Source organism: Notamacropus eugenii, chromosome 6 (assembly GCF_028372415.1).
Source record: "Notamacropus eugenii isolate mMacEug1 chromosome 6, mMacEug1.pri_v2, whole genome shotgun sequence".
Taxonomy (NCBI): domain Eukaryota; kingdom Metazoa; phylum Chordata; class Mammalia; order Diprotodontia; family Macropodidae; genus Notamacropus; species Notamacropus eugenii.
Genome location: NC_092877.1, coordinates 258,291,504 through 258,315,456, shown reverse-complemented (window position 1 = coordinate 258,315,456; position 23,953 = coordinate 258,291,504). Strand labels below are relative to the sequence as shown.

General features: G+C 36.0%; 1 long non-coding RNA gene across 1 annotated transcript in view; it reads left to right on the top strand.

Annotated features, from left to right (window-relative positions):
• The window catches only part of LOC140511363 (uncharacterized), a 133,021-nt gene extending 125,676 nt beyond the window's left edge, over positions 1-7,345 (top strand). Inside the window, exon 3 of the long non-coding RNA XR_011969517.1 lies at positions 7,263-7,345. This is a non-coding gene — a long non-coding RNA (uncharacterized lncRNA). The remainder of the gene's footprint in view (positions 1-7,262) is intronic.
• The last annotated feature ends 16,608 nt before the right edge of the window (positions 7,346-23,953 follow it).

Below are 23,953 nucleotides of genomic sequence, written 5' to 3'. Positions count from 1 at the left end.
AGGATGGATTCCAATAAAATGAAAACAATAGGCATCTCACTCTAAATTTTAAGAAACAAGGATATTTGTCTACATGATACACTCCTATAATATTGAATATAAAAGTATACTGTTATGTATATATGAATATGAATATATGTATATAATGACTCTATTTGCTGAATAATTTCAAAGAGGAGAGTTTAGTTTGCACATAGCAGGAAAAGGTATCCAGACATGTGATTTCATTTGTACATGGAAGTCCCAGGTAAGAAAACTCTCCCTCCAAATCAGCATCTGACTTGCAATGTATGGTTGCCTGAGACATTAAAAGTTTCAATTGACTTGCCCAGAGTCACATATAAAAGGTAAGACTTGAACCCAGATCAAGCCAAGCAATGCTGCTTCCAACGAATAGTCAGTACTCACCATGAAAGCAGTCCCACAAAATTGTAAAACGAGAGGATAGGACTAGGTCAATCATCTCTAAGGTACCTCTCACCTCACACATTCTAACCTCAATCACCTTCTTTGAAAACATGAGCTGAAGAAAAGTCATGGTACTCCCATTTTAAAATGGCAGCCTTACTTGAGAAAGCAAAGTGTTCTCAAGCATTTGCTACCAGATACATTTGCTAACTCAAAATGTTACTTATCTTGGTGAACTGGAATTTAATAACTTCACTACCTTTGGGGGGTTCTTCCAATTTGATTTATGTACCTAACTTTAAACACTGTCTTTCTTTAGCCACACTAACTTATTCATTCCCCTTGGATAGAAGACATTCCTGAGATGCACTCCTCTCCCACCATGAAGAGAAACTCTTTCTTAATCAGGTCAAAGCCCCTCCCCACTAGGCCTAGAGGTTACTCAGCAGTAGCTGCTACTGAGAATGATTCCCTTTCTACAACTGTCTGTTACCATGGAGACATGCTAATTAGTGGGTGGTGAGATGGCAGGGTAGTTCAGGGCCTATACAATGGTGAGAACATGGAAAGAAAGAAAAATAAATAGGGAGGAACCGAAAAAGAAAAATGAGAAAGTCTTAGAGGGAAAAATTTAGTTTAGATAAGGAAGTAAAAAAAGGTTTTTTAAGGAGTGAGCCATAGGGGAGAAAAAATATGGAAGAAAAGATGAAGAGATAGCAACTTAAGGAAAGAAATGGAAAATAATTCTCTCAGTCAGACATGGCAAATATCAGGACCTTGTTTTCTAAAGGGAACTTAAGTATCATAGTCAGGTTTAGCCAAATAGACTAAACGTCTTTCCAGAAATCTCTCTATTATCACTTGAATTCAAGTTTGCATGTCAGTAGCAAGCTTTCAGATGGAAGGTAGAAGATACTAGTGTTTCAGATCATAATCTTTCTGTCAGAACTCTACAAAGATGCCTATTCATAGATTCCACAAGGAATCAGCCAAGAAACCTGTCACAGAATTTTGTCATAATTTCATAATGTCAAAATTTTCATAGTGTTTCAAAAGAGATTATGTGAAGGGTAACATACATACTTAATTTCACTCACTATAAGCAAATTAGAATTTTGGCTACAAAAAGTCTTGGGCCTTATTAAACTTAACTTTCAGGAATCCATTAATCAATCCACAAGACTTTATTACAGGCATTTAGGTCGTAACAAAATCTTTTCAAGTTTATAGCAATTAGGCTTAGCTCTTATTGATATGATTTCTATGCATGGGATGTCAATTCTTGCAGTGTTATATGGCCATTAATAATTCTAATTGAATACATCACCAAAGTATACTATTTTTTTCACTTATATACATTGATCCTGCTTATATTCAGGGAAACATTTAGTGCTATTAAAACCAACAGAGATGTCAGCACATTTTGTAAGAAGTCCAATAATGTGGTAAATTTTAATTAACTTTTGATGTTCTGATAGAATAAAGGAAACAATGGCCTATTGGAATTGACTGGTAAAATATTTTCAGGTTTAGAACTTTTGATTTGGTTACCTTCAGAGGCAGAGGAAAGTATACATCCTAGTTCCTCAGGAAAGGACTGTGTATGTGCACAGTAGCATCTTTTATTTAATATTACTATATATAGCAGATATGGACTTTGAGCACAGCAGTCTCCAAAAAAATTAAGTGTCAATATCACCAAAAAGGGCAATTCAAAAATGCATGGTCATTCTAAGAAGACTTCAACATAGAATCACAAAGAAATAAAACATAAGAAAAGAATTGTATGTGGTCATGTGGCAAGAGTGAGTGAGATCACGTGGAGAGCTCGAATAGTTTACTACAACCTCATAATGCTAGGAAAAATCAAAGAAGGCCTCTATCCTCCAGGTTGGACCCCCTGTGATCAAACTGTGGGAAGATATGAACACCAGCCTCATAAGACAGATAGGCATAGATGGATTGTGATGTATCATTAGCGGGAATTTCCAGATTGATGAGATCACAGATTCGAGTAATATCTAAGAGCATGTGCTTAAAACACTAATGGTATAACATCATCACATTTATGACACTATACAATTATAGTTCACTTACAACTGTCTGGACTAATGTAAGAAACTAAAATGTGGTCATGAGGTTTTGTAAGTTTAAGAGTGGTCACCTCAGTGCAGGCTGCTGCTCTATGCCCAACATAAAGTGGATTTCTTGGAGAAATAGATAGGGAGGACAGGAAACTGGACAACTAGCTCCTCCTGCATGCTATTTATAGCTTTACCATTTTGTTTGGAGTGAATTTCCAACACATAATATTTAGTGTATGTTGATTATGGAAAAGTATTTTATTTGATAAAGCAAAATGCTACTTAATAGGCTTTTTTTTTCAGTAAAGAGCCTCCCATCAATACAACAAAATCATTCAAGAATCCTTGAAAAATATAACAAAAGAAACAATTTGATTTAATGGCCCTCTGATCATAATCACATACATAATAGTAAAATGGAAAAATTTCTAAGCATGTTACTTCAAAGCGTAGAATGCTATAATATTAGTTCTGATCCACAGACAAATCATTTGACAACTACTCTGAGCCTCAGTTTCCTTATCAGCAAAATGGGGGTGGTAGGACTTCTCAGTATCAGATGAAGCGATACATGTAAAGAACTCTAGCTTTAAGTACAGTATAAATGCTAAATGTACCATCATCATCATTATTAATATTATCATGTCCTACTTTAATCATTTAAACATGAATTTTCCTGTGAAATCATTCAGAAGAGGTGAATGTGATTCTGTCCTTTGTTTTTATTTCCTTCTTCATCTGTGAATGAGCATTTATCAGCCCAACTCCTGAAAATTTATATCAGGGCTCATAACATTACTGATACCTAATTATGAGCTACCCAGATACTGTTAAATGACCTTTCATTCAGAAAATTAAGACTCGTTAGAAATAATAGAATACTTTTATTTATAGAGAGCCTTCTTTGCCAAATGTACAAAATACTACATGTATGTGTGTGGCATGGTGTATGTATATTTATTTTCTAGATTTGGACAAACCACCTTACCAGCTGAAATATAATCAGCTTTAAGGAAATTATTTAAACACACACAGAAGATTCTTTTAAATTTTTAGAAGACAAATATATAAGCAGACATATCTGAAACACATATGCTTACGTAGATAGATACATATCTACATATCTTTGTATGTGTTATCAGAGAGGCAATTTACATGTTGACCTATCAAAGGCATTCAAATATTTTTATATGAATAAAAATAAAAAGACCTGTCAATGAAGTTAGAAAGAACACTGGCTTGGAAGTCAATGAACGTGGGTTCCAATCCCACCTCTGATGATTACATACTACCTGTGTGACTTTGAGCATGCCATGTACCCTCATTGGTCCTAAATTCATCACCAATAAAATGAAAGGGTTGGAATAAGTGACCTATGGATTATAATCTAGCTCTGAATTATAATCCTGTTTTTAGAAATGTTTCCTGTAGCTTTTACTTGAATGAGAAAACAACCTTTTCCCTCAGATATCTATGAGTGGAAGTTGAATTCTTTTAAGTGTTGAGAAACCCAGATGTCAAAACTAGAGAGGCATCCACTGGTGTAGGAGACTGGAGACTAGGGGAAGGAGATTGTCTTCATGAGTGACAAGTTTTCATCAAGTTAGACAATCTCAGTCAATTCTTTCTGCCACAGGCACTCAGAATTTGTCTCCTTCATAGCAAGGAGAAAAACACTATCTCAAAAACAGAATTTAGCTTTTACTTATCCTTCTAGAATTTCTATTGACTTCTGATGTAATTCTGCTATCTTTGTTTCTGGTTGGGTCTCATCACTTGTGCAACCTCTTGGTGGTTTCTGGAACTCTTCCCAGACTGAAAAGTTCCTGTACAATGTTCTTAAATAATAATAGAGATGTCTCTACACCATGCAGAGTGAAATATGTAGAAAAAGTAAACCAAAGCCATGCTAGCATAACCAAGGATGGAATCAAGAATTGAGTTGACCTCAGCAAAGTGGACAAGGGCCTGGGAAAATTATATTTGAAAGTGTAATCAAAAAATCAAGGTTATAGAAATAGCTGGAAAAATAAGAAACAGTAGGAAAATATCCAAATGTTTTAAATGAGTAAATGATGCAGGGTATATTTGAAAAGTCAAATCACAAAACCAGAATCCACAAAGAGTAGGAAAGAATGGAAAAATTTTGAAGTATTTGTCCCACCCCTTCTGAGACTTATCCAAATATTGGTTCAAATAGAGGGCCACCTCAATATTAGTGACACTTTTAAAATAAGTATCATTGGATGGAAAAAAAGCACATAGGTATAGATAGAAATTAATTGGGTACTTAATAAATTCTTGTTTATTAATTGATCAAAGAACTATAATTTTTCAGTATGAGAACTCCCTCAATTCAACAACACAGATTGCAGCATATGTCTATAACTTGAAACAACTGGTCCAAGAATCAGCTAGTGAACTGTGAATGCAGGTCTCCTTGACTCCAAGCTTCAGTCCTCCAACCTCTGGGCCACATTGTTCTACTAGATGAAATTGCCATATTGAAATGTTTACTGTGAAAGGTTTTTTAAACAAACTTTTCAACTCAAGCAAAGTCTCTTCTTTCATTTCTATCATCATTGTTCTCTCCTTTCCATCACTTTCATCGTTGATCTCTTATTTGGTTTATGATTATAGACTACTCTCGGACTTTGTACAAGACAGATTTGCAAGGGAACACATCCTATATCTAAACCAACATAGCCTTCTGTTCAATGCTAGAACCTAAAATGGAAGAAAAGAAACAGAATTTAGAGAGAATTCAGAACGGAGGCACAAAGATGATTTAAAAGCCATGAAAAGCCAAAGGGAGATTTAATTATGGTCTTCAAGCACATGAGAAGTGGTTATGGAGATTATGGCCAGCTGTTTGCCAGCTCTACTGAAAAGAGAAGGGGAAATTGAACTAATTTTCAGCCTGAGGAATTTGGTTTAAATATAAGAATTGTCTGTCAGTGAATATTATTAAACATTAAATGAGCTACTGGAGGATCCTTGGAATAGGATAGTTGTTCATCTTTCTGTGACAGTTTCTCATCCTTCCTACATAAAGATCAACTTAGGTGATCTCCATCTTCCCAGCTTTGTGATTCTACAATATATTCTCAATTTTCCAGTAATAGAGGAGAAAAAAAATGCCCCTTGAATCACATGGGCAATCATCTTGGTACAACTGACTTTTCAAAATCAGAGACCAGGTACATATTTGATGTTTGAATTCCTCAGGACAGAGATATGGAAGCATTACGTCAAAAGTGTAAAAAAAATAAAATTCTATGCCTTCATTTGGGTCTGAAAAATGTAGGTACCTGACTTAGACAAGAGAGTACACTGGCTGACCTTGTAGAGGCTGATTCAAATAGCTACAATTCCAACTCTATGTTAACTACTCACACTGTATCATTAAATCAATGATGAATTACTTTATGGGTTAAATATATAGCTCTGAAGTATATAGGTAAAGAAATATAAGATGTGCTTCAGGAAAGAAGTCTTTCTTTTAGCTTTTTAAAAAAATATATTTTTCTCATTGGCAAAGGCAGAAAGGACTTGCAGAAGGATGAGGTCCCTTATCATCTCCTCTTCCACTGTATCCCAAAATGCCTACAGCAGGACTGTTCTTTTAATGGAAGAGGAAATAGAACTCATGTAGCTTATCAAGATATCTCTGAAAGAAGGTGATTTCTGTCCCTTTTAAATATGATAACATTAAAACAAGATTGCTAATATCTCCAAATTTTCATGAAATCTTGATGTTAAAATGCATAAGAAAAAGGACAGGAAAAGTCTGTTGAATTCCAAAGGTAAAGAGTGCCTCCTGGAAGCTGGAAGGTGTCTTATACACTTTGATATGTGGAGGTATACAGAAGAAAAGAAGGTAGAGTCCCAGAAGACTTTACAAAAGCAAGGAGCATTTTTAAAGAATGAATATTTTAAGAAATTTTGCAAATAGCTATCTCATCGCACTTTAAATGGCATCTTTTTATTTTCAAAGAATATTTCTTAAGACTCACCATCGCATTTTGATGAATTCATTAGGAATCAGGGTGCCTCCATGCATTTAATATTCATATGAAAAACTGAGGAGTTTAAGTTGAAACCTTAGAAGCTTCTCTTTGAATTCCTCAGTTAATTGATTATCATTTACAAAGTATTTCCTTCATAAATATTGCTTCTTCAGAAATGGGTTTGAAAACCAGATGTTCAGAATCATCTAAGACTAACTTATTTTTCCATTTTTTCTCTTCTTTTTTTTTCTTTTTTTTTTGAAATCGTCACTTTCAAGTTAAAGCAAGTTAGAGGTCACCTATCTTTTTGCATAACAAAATCTGTCAAAAACTAAGTAACTTATTTCAGGGAAGAGTGGGTCACATAGTTCATGAGCTTCAAATGGCAAGACTATTGGAGAAATCAGAAGTCTGGATGAATATAGCATATTTTGTCAATGTGTGAGACTTTAATACTTTCATATAACTTTTCCCTAGCTAGTTATTTGCCTACAGTTGTATCTATACAAATAGAGAGAAGGAAAGGGTAAAACCTGCTGAATGGTAATCATAGATAGAGGCTTCCGAATTATTGCTGATTTTTTCAAGGCAGGGATTATGGTTTGTTTGCTTGATTCCTCTTAAGGGAGGGGACCAATTTCTCTGAATGCCTGATATAATATGTTGCACACAGTAGGTGCTAAATAAGTTTAGCTATTTGTACTTGGATTGAGGAGGGATCAGAATTATCTCATTGTCTACATTTTGTTTCACTTGCTAGACACAGCCTCAATGAAAACAAAAAGAGGAAATTAAAAGCAGAACACAAATAATGGAAAGCAACTGCCTCTCTTCCAGAGATGATGAGAAAACTGGTAAGAAAAATTAGGGCAAATGCCATATAATATTCAATTCCACTTAGCTATTTCTAAAGCCATTAGTGCATTAAGAGAGGGATAGGGGAGGGAGAAAACCCACAACTGACATGAACCTCCAATGTCCCCTGACAAACACCCAACCTTTTTCACACTGTATTTGTTTTGACTGCTGTGTGTGTGTGTGTGTGTGTGTGTGCATGTGTATGTGCGTATGTATCTTTCCTTACTTAATAGTTGAGTAAATTATCAGCATGGAAGGCTAACCACCCCAACCCTGTTGACAAGTCTCCATAAGCTCATTTAAAGGATCTCAAAGCAAACTAGAGCCATTTCCAGGGGAGCAATGATGTAGATATTATGGGCGGATTACAATGCACAAGTGCATGGTAGAGCTTTTACTTAAATGGATTCTACCCACATAAGTAGCAGAAGGAATGCAGACTGGTGCCACAGCCGTGACAGCTTACAGAATAAACATCATGCAAGAGAATTCATTCCTACTTTACTTTGGACCTTTTGCTGTAATTCCTTATGTAAAAATCTCTTTTTCTCCTTGACCGTTAATACTGATAATTATATCTGTATTTCTTAAGAATATTATGAGTTGCCATTTCTGCATAGTAGCAGATTGAATTTATTCACCTTACGGATATATTATTATCACAGATAATAACTGCAGCATGATAATTATCATTAATTATTCATTTGGATTAAGAGGCAAATAGGCTTGTATTCAAGGGTCTTCCAGAGCACCGCTCATTGTTCCAGAGCCCTGTGTGCCGGTGTGACTAATTCATACTCTTTTCGGTGCCACTGTTGACATCTGACTGGTCCCATATGTATTTATTTGAAAATATAATAAAAGGAATAAGTGCATCATTTCAGGACATAGCCACTAAAATAGACATATGGTTTCTTTTCTGCCCTTTGAGTGAGGATATGTAATTTTCTATTAAAACCAAGGTTCCTGGAGCATTGCTCCAGTCAATATATATGTATTCCCTCTCTTTGCATTCTCGACTCACACTATTTAAGCTCGCATAAGCCAGTATATTTACATAATAGCTTTTAGCACAAATAATAATGTGAGAAGTCATATGCTTTATCATTCACTGAGCATAGGGTTTTAGCAGGATTGTTTGTAATCCACTTTGAAGCAGACCTAAGTTTAATGTGCAAGTATATCCTTTGTATAAGTTTAGAAAATCTGTGGTGAGATCAGGAAGTGGGAATGGAGAGAGAAAGAGGATGAATTATAGAAATACTTCCATCATCTTCTGATTTTCATTCCCCATCCAGCAAAATTGAGGCATAGGGATGTTTTACAGGGTCTCTTTCCTTTTTTATGTTTCTGAGTCTCAATACTTGTATCTTTTTCTAACCTGTCAAGACTCTAAAAGCAGATATCAACATGACAGGCTTGAGAACTATATCGACAGAGCCAATACTTAGCATGGGATAAATTTCCTCCTTGTCTTTTAAGTAGTAATACCATACTTGGAAATGACTGAAAGGATTTTCATCCCTTGCTCCCTATGATTGATGTGGTTTTGTGGATAATAGTCATATTCATCTTATGGCAATTGATGGAAATCCTTCAAAAAGAATCTGAAAGCATTTTTGTGTCCTCCCCCCAAAACATCATCTCCCAAGATTCTCTGTCAGCTCTTTCTTAGTCAATAGATGCTTCCTTAGAATTCTAGCTTCAGTGTTCATTCTATAAAACATGGCATGAAATCACAGAAAATTATAATACATATATAATTATATAAAACCATTTCCACAATCCAGTGGTATCTGTGGTGTAAGATCTTCATATCTGTGTCATATTCAATTATTCTATTACTTCCTTAAAATATGCACAATTTGTATTTACATGAGCACACATTACAGGGGGTAACTAATACATAATGTTGGTTATACAGTTATAGAAGTAATATATAATATTTATATCATGCAAATGCATACTGCTTTTATATCTCTCAGAGCAGTTTCATGCCCATTATTTCACCTGTTCTTCAGCAACAATTCTCAGAAATAGAACAGAGCTAATATTATCCTCATCTACAGATGAAAAAACTGAGGCAGAGTAGGGTTAATTCACTTAACTCAGTGGAACCAGCTAGTTAACAGGGGAATTAGCACTAGAAGAACATAGGTTTTCTGATTGCTGCATATTCCTTCCCTACATCGATGCAACAGGACTACATGGAGCTGATAAGAAATGATTTTGAGAGTAAAACTGGAAGACGATTTAGTAGATTTAAAGAATATTGGTGACAGGGTACTGCTAATGCAAACAGTTCCTGAATTATCCATTGTACCCTCCCCAATCTTCAACATTAGTTTGGGCTCCCACTGAACTATTATTTCCAATTTTATTGACAAATCTTGAAGCAGAAAGGTGAGAGTATCTGGAGCTAGCAGAAGGGTGGCAGACCGAGAAACCATAGTAAGCACAAAAACTCAGTCATAACTCACTGAAAGATGAGTTCCTTGACCAAGGCTCTGATGGTTTCTGTTATGCTTCAGTTTTGCAATGGGTCCTAGAAAAACAGTGGACTTACATTTAGAAGAACTGGTGAGAAAGGAAGGCTGTCCTGAAATGTTTTCTTCAGGGTTTAGAATTCAGATTAAGAACTCTTGTCTTTATAAATATGTTTTTAAATGAAATTTTAGCACCCAGAGCACATGTTACCAGATTAGCTTTCTTATCAGTCATATTTGATTTAAGTTTGGCTTCAACTTTCTCTCAATGTGTTTTCCCTTGCTTTTGATGTGATTCTACTCGAGTCTGATTTCTGCAACTTAGCTGCTTACATATTTTTATGTACCATTCATAGCCTCTCTGTCAATGCCCCCACATCAGACTTTAAAAATATGTGATAGTTCTCTAATATTTATTATCATTTCAAAATAAAACAATGAGTCACAGAAATATTATTTTCCAAATGGTTGGTTATACATGTATAATCTGTGGCTAATTCATTCATCTGATAGAGCATGATGCTAATGATGTTCACATCATAGGTCTAATTCTAAAAAAGGCCAGTTTGATACCCATAGAAGAAGGTCCTCTCTCTTTTTCACTACTAAGGATTATAGTCCACTTTGAGGCCACATGTGGCCCTCTACGTCCTCCAGTAGGGTCATCACTCAAAGAGGAACACTTGAGGACCTAGAGGGCCACATGTGGCCTCAAGACCACAGGTTCCCCACCCTGTTACCCTTAATCACAACCATACAGTTTTACAAACTTGTGCTTTTTATTCTAAAGAGGATCCTATGAAAAGAGTTTTAATGGATGCCCATATACTCATCACCATCTCTAGATTAGTAGCATAGTTGTGTATGAAAGATATCATGTTATCATACATGTAACATGGTACATTTTAGTGATTTGACTAGTATAATGAATTCTTAATGAAGAAATTACCTCTACCCACTAAAATATGCCACTGTTCTGCAACTTCTGTTCTTAGAATTGCAGAGACGTTGAAAGATTCAGTATATTCTTACATGTATCTAATGGTAGCCATCTCTAGGGTGGGGACAGAGAGAATAAGGAAAAAAAGGAAAAAAGGAATTTACATGATAATTTTGTTGTGTATTTGAAAGGATAGCAAGGAATGCATAGCAGGTTTGCAGTTTCATGTACGATCATCTTTTTTATTATACTATGTTATGGAAATGCTTGTTTTATTCCATAAATTTAAGATAAAATAAAAAAAAATTTAAGAAAAGAAAGGTTAAATGATTTGCCAGCTTTGTGCTGCCTGTAGATTTCAGAGTTAGGTCCTGAATACAGGCTTTTCTGACTGACACCAATCTTTGATCAATTAAGCAGTAAACATTTATTAAGCACCTACTCTATGCCAGGCACTGTGCTAAATTCTGGCAGCACAAAAAGAGGCAAGAGATAGGCCCTATCTTCAAGAAGCTTACAATCTAATTGGGGAGACAATATAATAAATGTATAAATATATACAAAGAACCTTTGTTAAATAAATATATACCAAGTAAGCTATAGATAAGATAAATAGAAAATAATTGAAAAAGAGAAAGCACTAGAATTAAGAAGATTTCGGGAAGGCTTCCAACAAAAGACGGGATTTTAGTTGGTATTTAAAGGAAGCCAGGGAAATCAGTAGACATAGTTGAGGAGGGAGGAAATTCCAGGCATGGAGGACAGCCAGAGAAAGTACCTGAAGTCAGGAGATAGACTGCCTTGTTTATGAAACAACCAAGAGGACAGTATTATTGGAATATGCATTGGAATATACAGTATAAGAAAACTGGAAAATTAGGTGGGAGCTAGATTATGAAGGGGTTTGAACACTAAACAGAGCATGTTGCATTTGATCCTGGAGACAATAGGAGACATTGGAGCTTAATGAGTAAGTGGGTGAAAATCACTTTGGTGGCTAAATGGAGGATGTATTGGAATGGAGAAAAACTTATGGCAGGCTGACCTTTCAGCAAGCGCAATGGGTATGAGGTGATGAGGGCCTGAACTAAAATAGTGGTAGTGTCAGAGGAGAGAAGGGGGCATATATAAAAGATGTTGCAGAGGTGAAATCAATAGACCTTGTCAACAGCTTGGATATGGGGGATAAGAGATAGTGAGGAGTCAAGGATAACTCTTAGGATGTGAACCTGGGGGATAGGATAGTATATCCCTCTGTAGCAATAGAGAAGGTAGAGGGAGAAAAGGTTGAGGGAGAAAGATAATTAGATAATTATATAAATTATATATTTACATATATTATATATATAAATTATATGTCATGCTACCTCTCAATGTTACATATAACTTTGAGTTTTATATATATCTACATCTATGTGTGTGTATATATACATGTACATACATACACACATAAATATATATACACACATACATACATATATACATATTGTAACAGCAAGGATCCTAGCATACCTGGGAGGGCCTGCTGTACAGGTTCTTAGATCTGCTTTTCTAAAAGGAAAGCAATCTTTGAGAGATCAACAATCTACTTTAATCAAGCACGTAAACCATTCACTAGAAATACAGATCAATAAACAGGGCTTCCAACAGTCTAACCACAATCAACACACACATTGCAGATCAACAGACAGATTCAGCTATCTGACCATACATACACAGCTACCAAAGGGAGAAGCACCAACGTATGGGTTTTCAAAGCCTTACTAAAATGACTGCCCAGGGTCTCATCTGGAACACAAACCTCCTTCCAAAAAATAAGCCCCAAAGTAAAATCTCATCTCAGAGTATTTATACACTTTTCAGAGCCAGAGGCCAGGACTCCCTGACCCAGTGTCTCAATAGAAATTAACAAAAGATTTTGAGGCTTATTAATGGGTGGGGAAGATCTTTAACTCTCCCCCCAACCCACTATTAACCTGAAATTACCATTACACATATGTACAGAGGGGGGGGGGGGGGGGGAGGCGGGGAGAGAGCACAATTTAAGGTCAGATAGTAGAAAAACTCATGTTTTTAATTTAATTAATATCTCTCTACCTTTTGAAATATTTGGAGTTAATGAGTCAAATTCATTTTTTAACTTGGCCAAGACGATGCTTTATGAAGATTATATACAAAGAATTTCCAAAGAACATCTTTCTGAAAGTTGATAATGTATGCCTTTTAAATACTAATCAAGGACATGACAAATTTCCCTTGAACTCTACGTTTCTTTTAATAGTAGCACTATAGTCACCTAGAGTTATAACACATGAGTAATCTTTATCTCTTCCCTCTCCCCACTCACCAAATCCAAATAGCTACTGGTCTAGTCAATTCTTTTTTCCCAAGGTTCCCCATCTCTTGAGAAGGGCAAAATTCTTACTCCTAAACTTCCTTTTGGGGCTTCAAAAAACATCCCATTTCCCCCTGACCAAGGCTCTGAGGACTTCTGTCAGGCCTGAGTTTTTTAATGGTTTTTAGAAAAAGCAATGTCATTGAATTATTAAATTAAACTCCAAAGTCACTTCCATTCCATGATAAAAGATTGGGGGTAGGACTTCTGTGGAACACAACAAAGACTACTTGATGAAATCCATGATGGTTATCAAGGATTTATCCTAGAAATTCACAGAGGAAAAATCAAGTAGGTGAGCAAGTTCATCAGTATATACATGTACCTTGGAGAGTAACTGTAGATGAAAAATAAAATGGGCACAAAACTTAACAGAAGGAAGAGAGCAAAGATTGTGCAGTATTTCCAACAATCCAAAACCAATTTCTGAAAGAAAAAGCCCATCTTTGTTAACACCAACCTTCTCCTGGTGATGCTATATGATTACAGTCATGAGATGTCATGATCTCTGAGGAATAAAACTTTGAGTAACCCAATGAGCAATTGAGTGATATGTGGTGGTCATAAATTGGCTGAAATAATTTATTATTTATTATTTATTAATAATTTAAGTTACATGCAAGAAGTCACAAAAAACATAATATTCTAGGAAGTAAACAATAAGAAAAGGAGATGGAGTGGTCACGTAAAGAGAGCAAAAGATAACAGCTAGACAGCCCGAGTGTTGTACTGGTGTCCACAAAGTGAATGTTAGAAGGCCTCCAAGAGTCCCTTAGATGCATTGGTGGATCCTTTTTGGAGAATTTATGGGAAGACATGCACAAGAAGGTTTGAATGAGTTGCAATATTTCCCATTGGAGTGACTCAGTTCCACTAACATGTTGAAAGAGAATAACCTGAGTTCCATTATGTATACATAGATACAGAGAGATATTACATTCCTACAGCATCTGAGTCCTAGTCTGTAAGCACTGAAGAGTGCAGATGAAAAGAAAGAATTTAGTCATCATTTTTGTGAGAGACACAAGAAAAGAGACTATCTTCCTGCAAGATTTTTTACTCTGAGATTTCCAATACCTTGTACTCTTTAAGAAGTTTGAGAGATGGCACCCAGAGATCTTCATTATTCTTCTGGCCTGCTGTGTTGAGTGTTATGAAACTCTCTGTCCTGTTATTAAATTAGTGTTGCAGGCAAAAGAGCACTGGGGGAAATGAAGTCTATTTTCAGCTCTTCCTCTGCCTGTGCAGCCATGGAGAGTCACATAATCTTTCTGTCTCTCTGTTTAACATGGAGATGATAAACCTTTGCCCTGCCTATCTTACAGGGTTTTTGTGAAGATGAAATGAGATCTTGTACGTTAAAGTTCCTTGAAAAAGCACAAAGGCTACATGCAAATGCAAGGCTTTATTGTTTTGTGATTATTACTGATATTTAAATTCAAGGCAATAGTAGTAGCAGCAGTAATAATATAAATGAGAAGCAGTGTGGTATAGTGGATAGAATGCTGGCCTCAGGGCCAAAAAGACCAGACTTTACATCCTGCCTCTGAAACCTTTTGGTTGTCTGACCCTAGACAAGTCACTCAAATTCTCAGTGCTCTAGGCTAGTCTACAAGTGCCAAGGATTCTTAACTTTTTATGTGTCATGGACCCTTTTGGCAGTCTTGTAAAGTCTATGGATCCCTTCTCAGAATTATATTTTTAAATGTATAAAATCCAATATATCCAATTATAAAGGAAACCAATTATATTGATATAGGGGTATAAATCCTAATCTTAACCAAGTTCATGGGCTCTTTGAAATCTAATCTTGACTCCCAGAATGAGAACTCCTACTGTAAGATTAGAGATTACAGAAAAAGTACTTACCTCCTTTGCTAAAGGAAGTTCCCTCCTATGACAATCGCCTATGTCACTGAAATTACCAGCCCAGGTGCTATCCCTATTAATAAAACAACTACCTCAAAACTTGCTGAATCCTTGCTCCTTTCTGGATACAGTTGAAATCTTTATTTAAATGATCCATAGTCAGCCTACACATAATCACTTTATAAGGCTTTCTATAATTTTCTGCCACAGAAGAACATCATTCTCCATTGCTTTACATATCATGGCTCTCCATAACCTCTAAGCATGTGTACATGTGTAGGTGCTACTGGTTAACAGATTCTGGGGGCTTAGATGTTCTGTGAGAGAGGAGAGAGGAGAGAGGAGAGAGAAGAGAGAGAGAGAGAGAGAGAGAGAGAGAGAGAGAGAGGTTGTTACTAAATTACCAGTCCACATCAAACCCTTGGAAATCTCACATAGCCCTTTCAAAGAGAAAAAGAGGGAGAATAAGCATTTATTTGGTGCTTCCTAAGGGCCAAGCCTGCACCAGGCCTGCCCGGGCCGACGCCTAGAAGCTTACCTCTCCTGTAAGCCACCCGTTATACCGGTCTTCCAGTGGTTCCGGCCCCCTCCTGTGGGGGAGGGGAATGACCAAACAGTACACCCGAGGAGGCTGCTTACTGCACTTTATTGCTTACCCCAGTCCTCCCGACCTTCCCTTGTACCCCCTTATATACCCTGCTGTAGCTCCTCCCATGTTCTGCCCTGGAGGCAGAGCTCAGCTCCATAAGGGGCGTTCCCAGCACCCGAAGGCGGGTTCTCACCTCTGGGCGTCTCTGGGCTCACCAGGGGGCCACCATCCAGAGCTCTGCCCTCTACACAAGCCCTTTCCAATTGTTATCTCATTTAATTTCATAATAACCCTGTGAGATAGCTACTATTAACTGGGGTAAGCAGAGGTTAAGTGACTTACCTAAAGTCACACAGCTAGAAAGTGTCTGAGATTGAATTTGAATTTAGGTCTTCCTGACTCCAGGCCTGGCATCCTATTCACTGCACTGCCTAGCTGCCTCTAGGGCACTTAATTCAGCTAGACATTCTGACAAAGGCAGCAAAAAGGTGTCAGTGTTTGTACCACTAAACAATTTAAAACTTTATTGAAAATATTTAGTAACTTTGATTCTGTTTCCTAACCTAAACCATAACATAGGAAAAAAATCCATTTAATATTCTTGTTTTACATGCCCATGAAAAGATGGATTAATCATGAACGTAAATGGCACAGCTTCCTTCGTGTAACAGACATAATATACACACGACTCAAATCGAATATAAGGAAATACTAGATGCATTCTAATAACGATAAGAAACCATAACATTGGTGTGGAGGTGGATACAAAATTGCCACTCATTATTCCAATGCTAAGAAAGTTAGTAGGCAATTAGTAAGAGCCAATGTCATGTGGAAGGATAATTTATAAGGCAACAATAAACACAGTCTCTGCTCAATGAGACAGACAGAAAAAAAAGAAGCAAATCTCAGTAAACCAAATGGTACCACCACAAAAGAGCCACATTAGCACAACATAAGAATAAAATAAATCCTTCCCATTCCACATAGTCATTTTGAGCACTCTAAGTTCATTCTTGGCTAGAAGTGGCAATAACAAAAGAAGATTATCTTTACAGTAAACTACATTTTGTGAAATATTTGGTTTAGGGGAAAGTAGGAAAAAAACCAGTGCCGGTCCCTAAAAGCCAAACAGCAAAGAATAATAAAGATTAAAAGCAATGATGTCAGCCTGGAAAAACAAATGAAAGATAAATACACAAGAAGACAAAAGTGTGAAGAAAGGGCATTGGGATATAAAGCAGTGTGCTCCAGCACGTTCACAAACTTAGCAAGTAATGACACCAGTGTTTTTTAGATATAGAACCGTAAGGACTAGCTTGGCATTTAAAACTCTCCACAAACTGGCTCTGTTCTACCTTTCCTATTTTCACTCTACTTCCCTCATATACACATGTTATAGCCTACCTGGTTGACAGACGTATCCTCTACTTCATCCTATTTTCTTCAGCCTCCATGCATTTGTTTTGACCACCCACCACACAAATATTATGTATAATTTTATTAGCAAGCTGGGTGCAAAGGAAGGGACTGGATCTATCATTTCAACCAAGTCAGTGCTCCCTACAAACGGCAACTCCTCTATAACTTATCCTATTAGACAGTTGTCCAGGGTATTAAGAAATTAAGTGACTTGTCTAGTCAAACAAAACTATTAGTTGTTAGGGCTCTCCCCTACTACCACTATCCAAAATCTAATTTGTATCCATGCTGCATATGTTTTGAATGTACTTACCTGCGTATGTCATTTCTTCTAGTTGAGTATAAGCACCTAGAGAGCACTGACTATTTGATTTCTGATTTTGTATTTCAGTGTCTAATACGCAGTTAATAAATACTTATTGAATATTGAAATTTGAAAATAAAAAATGCTTATTGAATTAATATGTATCTGTGACAGGATTTTATCCAGGTTTTCCTGACTCCAAGACCAGCTCTTTCTTTCCACTAAGCCGTATTGCCTCCCTCTTATATGTCTATTTACATATTTTTGCTTTTTGGATTTTGTGTCCTGGCTCCTCTTAGTGACATCTCCTATGTCAGGATTATACTTTTTTTTAATATGTCTGAATGTAAAGGCTTTACCTTGACCACAGAGATTGTGACTTTATATGAATATCCCCAGCTCGCAAAGAAATACTTTGATTACCACATTCTCATGGTAGTGACTCATAGAAAGGGGATAGCTGGGTTATATGTATAAAGTCTTCATCCTTAAAGGCCCATAAAGAGATCTCTCCCTCTTCTGATTCCCTGTAACACTGTCTGGATCTCTCCTTGACCCTTATCACATTCTACCTTATAGAATATTTATCTTAGATTTTTAGCTCCTTAAGGAAAAGTATTACATTATCGTTGTATCTCCAATGTTTAGCATATTATCTTATATGTGCAGGTGCTTAAAAATAGGAAATTAATTTAATTGATGAGAAGGGACATGCTTAAAACTTCTAATATATTACATAGCATTTGGGAAACATCCTATGTTGTACAAATAAAAATTTGCCTTAGTTTTAAAGATCTCCAGAAAAACTTAGTTATTTTAATATTTGAAGAACCTTTTTATATGTGTGAACGACAAGGGTTAGGATAGTGCAGTGTATAGAATGCTGGGTTTGGAGTCAGGGAGACTTGGATTTAAGTACTGTCTGATATTTACTCTCTGTGTTACCCTGGGAAAGTCACTTAATATTTAAAATACTTCAATAATTCCCAAAATTTATCTAAAAGTTCTAGGTTATAGACAGTATGTGTGGAAGAGAAGGGGGAAAAATGGGGAGTTTACCACAGATCATTTTAATATTTGTTTATACTGTTTCATATATTTATATGACATGTAGATATCATCGCTGAAGGTTGAATAAAAACTAATGTTCATCAGGGAAGAATGATTATCGAAAGAGTCAATAATAAACCCATTTGTATTTCTATTATCATTTAAGCATTTTGTAAATCTAAATTCAATATATAGACTGATGTCCATCAGTACATAATAATGTGTTTGAATTTCCACATATATGTTTGAATTTCATATAGAATAGCATCATCTCATCTTGTATTATAGTAGGTTCTTGGAATTGGTTAAAATTTTCACACCATAATGCATAATCATATACAACTGTACTGAAAGGCAATCTTGGAAAAGAAGTCACAAGCAGCTGGGGAAAACAAAGGAAGTCCCAAGTACCATGATGGCACTTGAGTTAAGTGTTGAAAGAAATTAAGAATTTCTGGAGGTGGGGGTATAGCAGGGAAGCATTCTGGGCATGGAGGCCGCCAGTGCAAAGGTATAGAAATACAATCTGCAACTACTCTAGGGTAGAATGTGAAGGGGAGTACTATGTAAGATGAATGAAGACAGAGGAGGGGATCAGCTTATAGAGAGCCTTACATGTCCAAAGGGGACTTTATATTTGATCCTAGACGTAACATAGTGATATTCCAGGTGAGAGAGAATGAAGTTCTGAGCCAAGTAATGTTGACTGGCTGTGCACAAGGATAAAAAGAGGCCTATCTGACCACTACAAGAAACACACACACACACACACACACACACACACACACACATGCACATCCCAATGTAGTCCTCAGGCATTTACATAAGTGTAAGGTCAGGGAGGTAAGAGACTAGATTTGCCTGAGTAAAGACTGAAAAATGATGAAAAAAAAAAAGAAAAAACCCAAAGCCATGAAAATAGCTATATTAATACAATGTTAGGAAAGATTAACCACCAGAAAAATCTATGAGAAAATAAAAGTTCTATAGCAAGATAGGTAGAAATGAAGCCAGAGAAAATATATCCATAAGAAGAAAAATATGTAAAAACTTCAAAACACATCCTTTATTTTTATATTCTATGTTTACATTTTATATTTATATATGTACTATATGTGCATATTTATTTATTTTTATATTCTAGATAGTCTGTTAACCACAGCAATGGAAATCTGAAATTGACCTTTCTTAATCATTTAAAGCCTATAATTCTATGTATCTACATATGTACATATGCTTAATTCTCTACCTTTCTCCTAAGAAGCATTTGTAGCTACAGTGGTTAGGGAGTAGACAAGGTCTAGATGACTGTTCAATCCCACCTCTGACACATATTGTTTGTGTGACCCTGGGCAAGTCACTTATTCTCTCAGGGCCCCAGGCAACTTTCAGAGATCATCAGCTGTAGTTCAGCTGACAATCTGACAATCTACATGGTTAGAGGAAGTTTCCTTGCACACATGCAAGGAAAGAATATAAGATGAAATTATACATGGTGCCAAAAAAAATTCAAGTATCACAACTAAAAGACCAATCAACATTGATTAAATGCTTGCTATGACTAGATGATATGCTGGGATGTGAGGATATAAGTGATATCTAAAAGTAAAATAATCTTGACCTCAAGAAACCTAAATCTCGGGGTGGTCATAGAACACACTTCCATTTGCTGACAATTAAATATGGGCTCTGTGCAAAGAGATTTTCATATGGTGGCACTAACTTAAAGAATAAGATATCTGCAAATGATGACTCCTACTTATATGTGATATATTTCACTTTTTTATTCTTTGCTGCTCATGATCTGCTGTTTAAGTGTTTGACTCCTTCTACCATCTTGCGAGTCCTATTGACTGGCTCTCTAATATTTCTTACATTTTTTCCTCTCCTTTCCGGTATGTAATCATTTCAAATCGAATGTTTCTTATTCTAAACTATTGTCATTATCTCTCAGCTGATTTTCCCATCTCCACGCTTTCTCCTAGCCAATCCACACTACACACCAGGTTAATCTTTCAGAATAGTGCTCTGTTTATCTTGAGCAAAAATTGTCAGCGCTTCCTCATTCATTGTCTATAAAATAGAGTCCAAAATCCTTAGTCTAGAAATCTATGACCCTCCACCATCCAGCCCCAAGTTACTTTCCAACCATCTTTTCTACTGCTCCCTAACTTAAAGTCTGCATTACAACTGAACCGAATTATTTCCAACTTTCCATAGACAACTCCTCTCCCCTACCATCCAGGTAGCTAGATAACATGATAGATAAAAGATGGATAGAGGACTTGGAGACAGGAAGACCTTAATTCAGCTCCTGGCTCACACATTTACTGTGTGATATTAAGCAAGTCACTTAATTCTTAAACTCTATTTTCTCATCTCTGAAATGGGGATAACAACTTCACAAGTTTGTGATAAGGATTAAATGTTAAAACCTTACATAATTAAAGCCTTATTTACATTCTGGCTATTTTTTCCTCTGCCTAGAATTCCTTCTGCCTCATTTCTTTCTGCTGGAATTCTTTCCATTATTCCATTCCCCATCTTACATCTGGATGTGATTTTCTCATATATGAAGCACCTTGTACCTTTCTTTCCCTTGTTGGTATTATTTGAAAAGAATCTTTCTTCCCTATTATATTGCCAAGTCACTGAATGCAGGATCTTTGATTGCCTTTTTCCATAATAGGAACCTTATCAGTATTTGTTAAATGAATAACCTAGAATTAATGAGGTTTCTTTATCTCCCACCCAACTTCTCCTATCTCAATGACCTTAAATTCTATTTTGGGTGCCATCTTCTCCATAAAGACTGAGATGCTTTATTATCTTTCATCATGACTAGTGTGGCTACTGATGAAATAAGAGAAAATGATAACACTTGGGCAATGACTATTTTGGTGACTAAAATGTGCCATCAGAGAAATAATGACATGACTTTGCACTTGACTTTGTTTTGAGGGAGGGAGGGCTGTGCAGGTCACCAGTCTCACATCTCCTCCAGAGTCATCTGAATCCAGTGATTAGATATTCATCAGGATGACTGGAGATGATCCAAGATGAGACAATTGGGGTTAAGTGACTTGCCCAAGGTCATATAGCTAGTGAGTGTCAAGTGTCTGAGGTGAGATTTGAACTCAGGTCCTCCTGACTCTTGCACTGGTGTTCTATCCACTGAACCACTTAGCTGTCCCAACCTGAAGGATCAAAGGAAAGAATACTTTACCTGTGAGATAACAGAAAAAGCACTGAACTAGAACTCCAAAGATCTGAGTTCTAGTTTTGTCATTGTGATCAACATTATTGTGTAATTTATTAAATCACTTTACCTCTTTTCAAATTATTTTTTTCCTCACCTCTAAAGTAAGAAAGTGTGACTCTATATTCTCCGTGTTCTCTTCTTTTTCTAAAATTCTATGATTCAAAAGCCTGGTAATATACTTTCTCCTCGGCTCTCTCAAAAGACACATTTACAACTCTGATGCTTTTATCATGTGGTTTCATAGAATCTGTTGGTTATAATTATAACTACGTATAATATAATGTATTGCATGTTATATAATATTACTGATATAATTAAAATAATTAATATTAACATGGCTAATATATATAATTATATATCCTCTTCCATTCATAAACATACATAAATTGCCATTCCAAACTCTCCATTTGTTTCCTTTTAATCCAATCAATTAACAAGCATTTATTAAGTGCTTATTAGGTGCTGAGGCTGTGATAAATATTGGGGATGTAACAATGAGCAAAAATGGACCCTTCCTTTTAAGGAACTTTTTATCTAGTGAAAGCAGTATTGTGCAAACAAGTATGAACAGAAAATATATATAGATATAGATAGATAGATAGATAGATAGATAGATAGATAGATAGATAGATAGATAGATAGATATATGGTATGAAGTGCAGTCTTCTCAAAGAGAAGTCACTAGTAGTGGTGGGGAAAGATGAGGCCCATTTCTGAAAATGAGATTTGAGCTGAATCTTGATGAAAGCCAGTAAAATGCAGAGGCATGAGGATGGAAACCATTCTAGCCATATGAGAATGACCCATAAAAAGAGTTAAGGAGTCAGGACATGGAGTATGTGAAGAATAAAGCAGTTTGTATAGTAACATCTACACAAGACAAATGGTTAAGATTTGGGGGACTTTTCTCTTTTCAGAGAAATGATTGTCACATAAGCATTCTGAAAGCATATTAGTTTGCAGTTTCTGGTTTCTGAACTGATCCGTAGAGATGCCCTTATTTTTTAAAACTATCTGGTGATTTTTATTAGTGAATTTGTTCCCAAGTTTGTAAACTGGATTTGTAGGAAGCCTTTCCCTCTCCCTATGATGACCCCCAAGGACAGCCCATGTAGGACTGACAGCTTGTTTATGATATCATCCTAAAGACACAATTTTGCTGTGCTCAACTATATAAATATACATTTGAAATATGCACTCAAGCTCATAGCATTTGTTAAACATCTGAAATGCAAAGACAATCGAGTAGAGTGTGCTCTTTAAACATTATGAAGGAAAAAAACCTCTATAGCTCAGGTAGATAACCCAGAACGTCTATTGCGACAAATATGTACCACTGTGAAAGTCAGAGAAGAGTTCAGTAACCCCAACAAAAAAGATTGAGGTGTGGGAGTCAAAGAGATCATTATGAATATACCCCCTCAACATTAAAATAGTCCACAGCCCTAATAAATCTCTCCAGTTTCAAATATAAATAAAAAGTTTTTCCATTGGGTTAAAGTCCTTTTTTGGAGTCCTATGTTAAAAGACAAATATGTCTGGGAGATATAATCACAATAACTACAATAGCAATAATAAACATTTATATACACATACATATCACTTTAAGGCATCATATAATACATTCTCATGTTAGTCTCAAAAAAACTTTGTAAAATAGTTAATAAAGATATTATTATCCCCATTTTGGAGATGAGGAAGTTTAAGGCACAGAGAGGTGATAATGATTTGGCTCTGTTGGCAGCTACCCAATGACCAAGAAGAGAGTTAAACCCAAGCCTTCCTGACTCCACAGTCTAGTACTCTATATATTATGCCACATCCAACCAATAGTAATGCCTACCGTATTCATGGAGATGCTTTTGGAGACACAAAACTTACATAAAACTTAGTCCCCACCTTCACAGAGCATATAGTCCAGTAAATGATAAACAATAAACACAGACAACTAAAATAAATAATATGTGATAAGTACCTTAGAGTAGAAAATTATGTGGGATACAAGAAAGCAGGTTATTGCTGACTATGGTATGTAGGAGGAACAAGACAGACTTTTCTACAGGAAACCACCAGGTTTGCCTACTAGTTTACAGAAACAGAGTCCAAGGTGAGTCACTATGAACTGCAATCACCAGGAGACTCAAGAAATATGGACATTAAGGACTTTATTCCACTGACCCAGAGGACTTGTTTAATGCATATTTTCAGCAAAGAGATATTGACCAAATATGTATGTTGCAAATGTAAGTCTACCTTAATAGAGGATTAGATGAAAG